This window comes from Gavialis gangeticus, unplaced genomic scaffold, assembly GCF_001723915.1.
Source record: "Gavialis gangeticus isolate Ggan-Ray unplaced genomic scaffold, GavGan_comp1, whole genome shotgun sequence".
NCBI lineage: Eukaryota > Metazoa > Chordata > Crocodylia > Gavialidae > Gavialis > Gavialis gangeticus.
In genome coordinates this window covers 30,513,073-30,521,762 of record NW_017728992.1, presented here as the reverse complement: position 1 = coordinate 30,521,762, position 8,690 = coordinate 30,513,073, and positions in this window count along the sequence as shown.

The window sequence follows — 8,690 nt, the reverse complement described above, 5'->3', positions numbered from 1 at the left end:
ATCCTGTCCCTCCTGTACAGCCTATAGCCCTCAACATTCACCGCCCAATCATGCTTGGAGTCCCACCAAGTCTCCGTAATCCCCACAATGTCCGGGCTGGTGTCAGCCAGCAGGAGGGTGAGTTCCTCCTGCTTGTTCCCCATGCCACGGGCATTAGTGTAGAGGCATTTCAGGCCTCCTGGAGATGTGGATACTGACCCCCTAGTCCCAGTGATCCCCTTTGACTTCTGACCTTCCCAAACAGCTCCAGTTCTTTCCTGGTATATGCCTAGAACTGTCCCAGTCAGAATAGCTGTATGCCTAGCACTCATTTATCCCTGAATCCCAGGACAATCTTTGTATTTTATATTTAACAATTATTGAATAAAATACAAAACCAGTCCAGGGACTGAGACCCTAGTTTCCCTTCTAGATGGATGTCCTTATTATTAATCTAGAGCAGGGGGAGGCAATTATCTTGGGTGGAGGGTTGCTTACTGAGTTTTGGAAAGCCATCGAGGGCCACATGACAGATAGCCAGGGCAGATAAACATTAATTTTCTAAATTTTTTAAGGGCCCTTCAGGCCAGATAGAATGGCTTGGAGGGCTGCATCTGGCCTGCGTGCCCACCCCTGTCTAAAGAGTAAAGCTCCCCTTATGTTTTCCTTGGCTTCGTTAATCCATTTGATTTTTTGTTGTTGTTCATGATAATACAATTTCAATAACAGGGCACTAGGATAACCTTGTCCATATTAATACAATAGCCCAGTAGTTAGGATCCTTGGAAAGGGGAGAGTAGAGTTTGAACCTCTTGAAGCTAAGCTGGAAATTGAACCTATGTCTCTTACTCCTGCACTACTCATTAAGCTATCACATAAAAGGTGGAGACTGCTATCACCATTTTAAAAGAAAAAAAGTCAATCCTGCTCAGTTCTTTGAAAGAACAGATATAGACACTACCCACAGAAGAAGAATCCATGCCCTGGATGCCAAGTGGATGGAGACTTCTGTCACAAACCATATCAAGATGTCAAACTTCTGAGGAAGGATGGGATTTCTAACACATCTCTCTCGGTCTCACCTGAGGCAAATCCCTGTTCTATGAGATCATTATTTTGGATCTTAATGCATCTAACTGCTCCATACACTGATACAAGGAGCCTAGGCACAGAGGCCAGGGGCCTAAAAGTCAGGCACTGAAAAGACTAAGTCTTTCATAGGACCAAGCTCTGGAGGGTCATTTCTCGGAAACAAGCAACTTGATAATTATTATACTAGGAGTGGTTCTTGACTCCTCTAGCACTTGTGTTTCTTGGGAGCAAATAAAGAAATAGTCTTCTATTTGACATGTGAACAAATGCACACGTTGAGAGAAAGACCTCATTTACCCTCTCTTTCTCCCATCTTCCACAGCAATATAGAGCTGGGTGCAATTGAATCTGTAAGAAATAAATGACACTGTTTATCGGTAAAGATAAAAATGAGGGAAGAGAAATATATAGGTTTCTCAATGTGTAAGCAAAATTTATAAATAGGGTATTTTATTATATAAGCAGAATAAAATTACCCAGAAAGTAATTTTGGATCTTTAAATCCCAGTACATTGTGAACTTCCTACTGTGTTGGTAGAAGTGAGCTGAACATAGTGTGGCATCTTTAAACACGAACAAGTTTTGATTGCTGAAGCCTGAGCTGGACAAGGCACAAATCTTAATGAATGTTTTTGTTCACTGTTCAAGCTAGAGAATGTAGAAAGTGGGACAAAGCAACATTTCCTGGTGCAGTTGGAAGATTGTGCTGCATCTAACAATTGTTCTGCAAAAGAAGAATATTTTATTTTAATAAATCAGCAATAAATAATTCAAGGGTTTTTGCTAGTTTATCTGGAAGAATATTTTGAAAACATCTGACCCCAATTTCTCTTGTAAACCATTTCCATGCTACAGTGGATTAGCAAGTGAACCCAATAAAAGATTATTGGTGATTGCTTCTATTGTTGCAGTAATTGTTTTAAAATGGATAAGTGAGAAGTTTGGGATCAGCAGGAGGGGACAATTTCTAGTTCTATTTCTGATTTAGAACTACAAAGGGAAAAATTGATTCCTCACGCACTGGAAGAATACTGAGGTTAGAATACATTGCATTTCTACTGTGCAATTAAATGGCCTAGCCAGGAGCAATTTTATTCTATTTTGTTACTATTCAAAAAAGAAATACCTTAAAAACGAAACCATTCTCATAAAATTCTGAATCAAAGCATCCATAGGTATAATCAAAAGGAGTTTAAATGCCTTGTTGAGCATGAACTAGTAAATGCTTTAAGATACAAACAATTTAGCACTAATTGTATAATCTGGGGATAGGGTTTGTGATTGCACAAGATAAAACATTAGGAAGCCCCATCTGGAGAGGGGCTGGTGGGTCAATGACACTTGCCTGAATCTGGAGGCTATTCGGGCTAGCATGGTTAAGGCACATCAGTTGCTGTAGCCAAAAGCATGTGTAAGCCTAACTATGGTGCTACCCATGGCCACATCCAGATTCAGGGTCCTGGGGTGTCAAACAGGCTTGGACAACCCTCCCAGCTCCTAAGGCTGGGGCCCACGACTCCATGGAGTGCTTTCTTGTGGTTTCCCCACGCACTAGAGTACAAACAGTTTAACTATTTACACAGTTTACCATTTACAAAACAGTCAACATATGAATGAGGTTAATGGCAGAACAGGATATCAGAAATCCAACTGTCAAAGGCAGGTATCAATGAACTAAAACACTCTATACAAATTGAATCAAAGACACCCTCAGTACAGCTCCCCAGCTTAAACCTTGAGACTCCAGTGAATTTCAGCAGGAGCACACAGGGTTAACACAAACATCAACTCTCCTTCACACCGGCAACACAATAACCAGGGCTGGTGCCCCTTCTTCAGAAAGTCCTGCTCTCTGCTTGAGCCTGCATGGGGAAGAGAAGCTCCCCTCTGCTCCAGCAGTCTGTGGTATTTGCAAAGAAACACACACTGCCCCCCCTCCCCAAAAGCACCTTTCTCCAGTTCCCAGACATGGGCCCTTGTGTTGATAACTGAAACAACCCTGGGTTTATGACCCACCCAGCCCCAGGCTGGTTCTCAGTTAGCTCTCCCCAGGGCCTTCCCAGATCCACACCCTGCCCACCTAGATAAGTCTACCTTATCACCCTTTTTCCTTCACACATATCACTCTGCCTCACAGAGGGAAAAAAGGTACCAGGTTATGTTCTCCCCGTCACTAAGGGCAGATTCACTTCACAGGCAGGCTGCAGGGTGGTTCCTCCCTCAGCATTGTGGTCCCAGGGCTCCTTCCCTTGTCTGAGCCTGGCTGAGTCCCCAGGGCTGAGTTCCCTCCCCTCTCCTGCCTCAGGAGCCAATCAAAAACATGAATGTGTTCTTGCAAGCAACAACTTTCTGCAAACTTTCTCATTCTGCCTTGCAGGGATCCTGAGCCCTGCTGCAAATCCAGCAGCAGCTGTTACACATGTAAGAGAACAATCTGAGTAGCATCATATATAGGTGGTACCAGGGCATCCAAAAAAAATTATGCCACCCTGTTCTAAGGGCAGTCCACCCCACCATCTCCCACCATCCCCTTCTGTTAATAGAAATATGCAGATGGCAGGAGGCTGCCCTGATCTTACTAGGATGACCCTTGACTTGTGGCCTTGGCCTTCTGGGTCAATCACACAGGTCTGTGCCTTCCCTACACTATGTCCTATGCCTTATAGATGGCATCCTACTCATCATGCCTAGCTGCACCCTAAGTCAGGCCCCTCATTGGACTGTACTTTGGCTCAAGCTGCTCACTCTGTCCAGGCCCTGCAACTCTGCTCAGGCCTATGGACCCCGGCGGTTCACCAACTCCTTCCTGCCCAGCACTTTTCTGTCAGGATGTGCTCCCTTAGACTTCCCCCTCCATGCGGTAACTCACAAGGTAGTGGGGGCTGAGGCTTTCTAGTGCCCCAGCCTCGCCTTCCCCTGGAGTGGCCCTAGGCATTTCAGTTCTGGCCACCTCTTGTGGTGGATTCGCACCCTTCAGCTCTTCCTGGGCCTTGGCCCCAATATGGGCCAGTCAAGGTCCTTGGAATCATTATACTGGCTGCCATCCCCCTCATTCATGGGTCTACCCTCTTGGGCCCCTTCAAGTATCCCCGCTTCCCTCTACAGGGTTCATAGCCCTACCAATATCATGCCAGCCCCACTCTCTGGGTTCACACAGGCCTTGGCTTGATCTCAACTGCTCAAGTCCCCTCTCCAGACCCACCTGGTCAATTCCTAGGCCTTATGATTCTAAGTGCTTCTCCCAAGACTGGCCTGGGCACCACTCTTTCCTCTGGGCAGGCCTGGCCCCTCATTGGCCTCTTGTACACACTGCTCCTTCTAGGCAGACCTGGTCTCCCTCTCAAATCCAATTGTTTAATCCCCTTCTCATTTTGGCCTTTGCTTTCCCAGGGCTGGCCTGGCTTCCTTCTAGGCCTCTGTGCCCTTGGCCCCTTTCTCTAGGTCTCTGCATATTCAGTTCTCTTCCTCCCAGACTGGTCTGGCCTCTCTAGGCCTGTGTATACTCAGCACTCTTTCTTCCTGGTTGTTTGGGCCTACCTTTGTATTCTTAGCCCTTTTCTCCCAGGGCTAACATAGCTTTTCCTGGAGCCTCTCTGCAGACAGTCCCCCCCTTCCCCCGCCCCCTTGTCCTCAGTGTTCCTCTGATCTCTCACCAAGTATTCCCACAGCCCTTATGAGGGCTGTGGACACCCACACTGGGTCCCTAGGAACCTCCTCCATCCCCATAGTTCCTACCCTACGCCTCCAGTTGTTTCAGAAGGCCATCAGGAGCTGCAGTCTTCTGGCTGAGTGGTGCTGCTCCTCCAGCTCCCCAGATGTTCCTGCCATCTTGCTCTCATGGTCTGGGCTTATATTCTATCTCAGCCCAGCCCTCCTCCAGTCAGGCACCCTCCCAATCAGCCACACCTGTCAGCCCCTAGGTTTGCTGACTCCCTGATTAGGCCTGACCCCACTTGCCAATGGCTCTACAGCTTGCCTGACTCCTTAAGGTGGCAGGAACACTAAGTGCCCTGCCACAATAGACTCCCCAGTCTAAATGATTAGGGACCCATTTGCAGCTGGGTCTTAAGACAGTGGCATATGCATAAGAAAGGACCTACATAAATCACTGTTTCATGGATTTTGTGGAAACCATGAAAAATGGCATTGCCCTTGATCACTGGAAAACCCAGCATTGTCTATGATTTCCCACAAAATCAACCAAAAAATAGTAGTAGTGAGGTAGACTGAGTGAAAGGCACCCTCTGGCACTGACTGGCAAGGGGCAGGGCCCAACAAAATGCCCATAAAATCAGCTCTGCATGCTGTGAGTGGACTGTGAAAAACCCACAATTTCACTGTGACTTAAGTAGGTCCTTATGCATAAGGCAGTATGAGGCTCAAATTCACAACACTGGAGCCAGAGCAAGATCTCTTAATCATGCTAACCCTGCAAAGCCTTAAGGCTTTATTATACATATTATGTTATTTCTAATATATTATTACCTAATAACCTTTTTCTAATATTTACTTTAACTATGATGTCAATAGTACGAAAACTTTATAGAGGACATTGTCTATGCAGATTTTAGCACTAACTGGGCTTGTTTACATGAGATGCCTTAATGCACAGTGGATGCTCATTAGCACGTCATGACAAAAACTGTGCTAATGCACCGTAGAATTAGTCGACTGTGCATTAAGCATCAAAAAAAAATTGTTCACCTTTGCTACTGTGTATTAGTGCAGCTACTGCGCCTTTATCTAGTACCTCATATTAGATGTACTAAACATAATGAGCAGTAGCAAAAATGCATTAACGAATGACATATTGATTGGGTAGAGAATCCCCATTATATTTCCACAGTAATTGGTACATGTTTTTTTTAATGGTATAATGAGTAAAGGAAAGTAGAATTGACCATCTGCCAGCTTTGGAAAAGGTGGGAAACAGCTTTTCCAAAGGCTTGTATATTCAGACTAGTAGAGATTAGTTTTACAAAGGTTCACAATTATTTCAAATGAACCAGGAACAGGTTCTCATTTTTAGTACAAAATGAGATAGATCTATGTACCAAATAGAAATAAAGGAATATTTTAATTTTACAGAATCTAAAATAAAAAGGGAAGTAATTTCTAGTGTAGTCCATTCTGGCTGAATACTGGCTTATTAGACTTAATGCATGCATGGGTGTGCACCCATACCCACAAAAAATTGGTTCAAGACTCATGACTGTTCCTCTAAACAGAAATGCTTAATAAAGGATAAAGATGTATATTATCTGAAAAGAAACCAGAGTAAGTAAAATACTATCAACAATAACCTTTTTCCATCAATCTGGAATCAAATCAATGTGAAATTTTTAATTTTGGCTTCTGTTGATATGAAAGCAGATAGCTCTGATTTTGACTGATTTTTGTCTATCAGTTTTTTAGGTATAGAGAATTTAGGAATTTCATGGAAGTTAAAATAATTTAACTAACCTACGGGGGAAAGTGTCATCTTAAACTACACACACAAATTAATTCTGAAGTTGATGAAAACACAAGGTCTCTGAGAACAGAAAATCCTTCTCCTTATTCCTTGCCATACACTGAAATGTGATACTAGACATTAGGAAAGATCAAGAAGAAAATTAATCAAAGTTTACATATTAGATAAACAAAGTCTTCAGAACTCAGTTAATTGTACTAGTTTTAATGAAGATTTTCATGATAAAATATGATAGTCAAAATCTGTGTCTCATTCTGTGATCTCAAAATCCTTCTTGCTCAATATTTCAGTCATCTCCCTAGGTTGACCTTTTTTTAAAATGTGATAAGAAAAAGAAGTTTTTCAACCCAATAACAGGTTGAAATAAGAGGTATTAACATTTTTTATTTAACTTTTTTTTCACTCTAACACCAGAAAATTAAGAACCAAATATTTTTTACCTATGTCCAAAATCAAAATACCAAACCCATTAGTAATAATTATGCATGTAATTAAAATGATTATTGAGGCTTCTCCAGAGTTGTGCCCAGTGGCAGTCTTAAGTATGTCAGAGACCAAGAAGTATCCCTAAAGAAACACTCTGGACTTTCTTCACTGATGGATTTCCATATCTGGAGTGCACAAGTGGGAACAGGCAGTTCTGGGCCACTTTAACTAGGACACAATGTCACTGTGGTGTAGCCATAAACCGAGTGGATTCAAAAGGATCATGATTAGAACAATACAGCTTAAAATAAAAGTGAACACTTATAAGAAACTCTCATTCCTATTCAGAGGAAGTTTCCTGATCACAAATAATTGAACAGTTTTTCAATTTCTGAATATAAAATAATGATTGTTTAATTCAATTATTTGATCTAATCTGGAAAAGCCTCCCAACAAGAGTCAAAAGTTGACTCCTAGTGACCCATGAGGCAAATGATGTTACAGTATACCAATTTGTGTAGCTCAGACCATATAAGAGAGTGATGGAACTAGTATTACATCTGGCTGCCTTTAATTTCTCAGTCCAATAACAAGTAACTATTTACATCTGGGTCAACAAGGGGTGGTTTTCCATTCAAGATTGAAGCAAGACTTTACCTCTCACTTCCATGGGCAGATGCCTCAACTGTTTCATCACAGCACCCCCATCCAAAGAAGTAGCAGTATAAAAAACATAACTAGGTTTAAAACAGAGTTTACGCAATTAAGAGAAGGGGTTACATGAAGTAGTTGCTTGCAATACCAAGGCGCTGGACTCAATTAACATTTGAGTTAATTGAGTCCAGCGCCCTATTCATGTGCTCATTCAATGAGCTTCAGTTAAAGTGTCCCTGCCAACATTTTGAAATGTGGGAATGCTGAATACACATGACATGGAGGCTGCTGGAGTATGGTAATTAGCATGCTCCAGCAGACTGAATTAACCAAATCTCCTCTGATGCATGCTAATTAGAGCATGCATTGGAGCAAAATTCCATCACGTGTATAAGGATCCAGAAGATACCTTCCAGTTCTATGCCTCTGATGAACATAGCTTTGAATCAGTACTTTACTGGCTTTGTCCATAGTTACAACTAGTTTCACTAAACAGGCATTGGTGAGTTCCCCTGCAGAAAAGTCATTGACTACAATATTATGGCTGGACTTTAAAAAAAAAAAATAATAATAATTAGGTAATTTTATCTATAATCACAACATTATGTAAGCTAAGGTAATGTTATAGGCAATCAAAATCTCATGCTTGAGACTGAAAGTGGATTATCTAGCTGTATCAAGATTTTTCTTTTCAAGAACATCAAGATACAATTGAATAGATATGTTGCTTGGTAGTTGGCATGTGTAGTTCATCTCTCTCAGAAGCATCAGACTTTCTGAAAACAGAACATTATTCTAGCTTGCCAAATTAGTTTCATCGAGTACCTAGCAATTTTTTTTTTGTCTTTAATATATGAACCAAAATAATATATGAAGGGAATCACCATTAATAAATTGGTAGGGTAGGGCAGGGATTCAGTGTGATCTTAACCAGTTGGAGGATTGGGCCAAAAGAAATCTCATGAGGTTCAACAAGAACAAGTGTGCAACCCTGCACGTAGGACAGAAGAATCCTATGCGCTGCTACAGGCTTGGGACCAACTGGCTGAGCAGCAGCTCTGCAGAA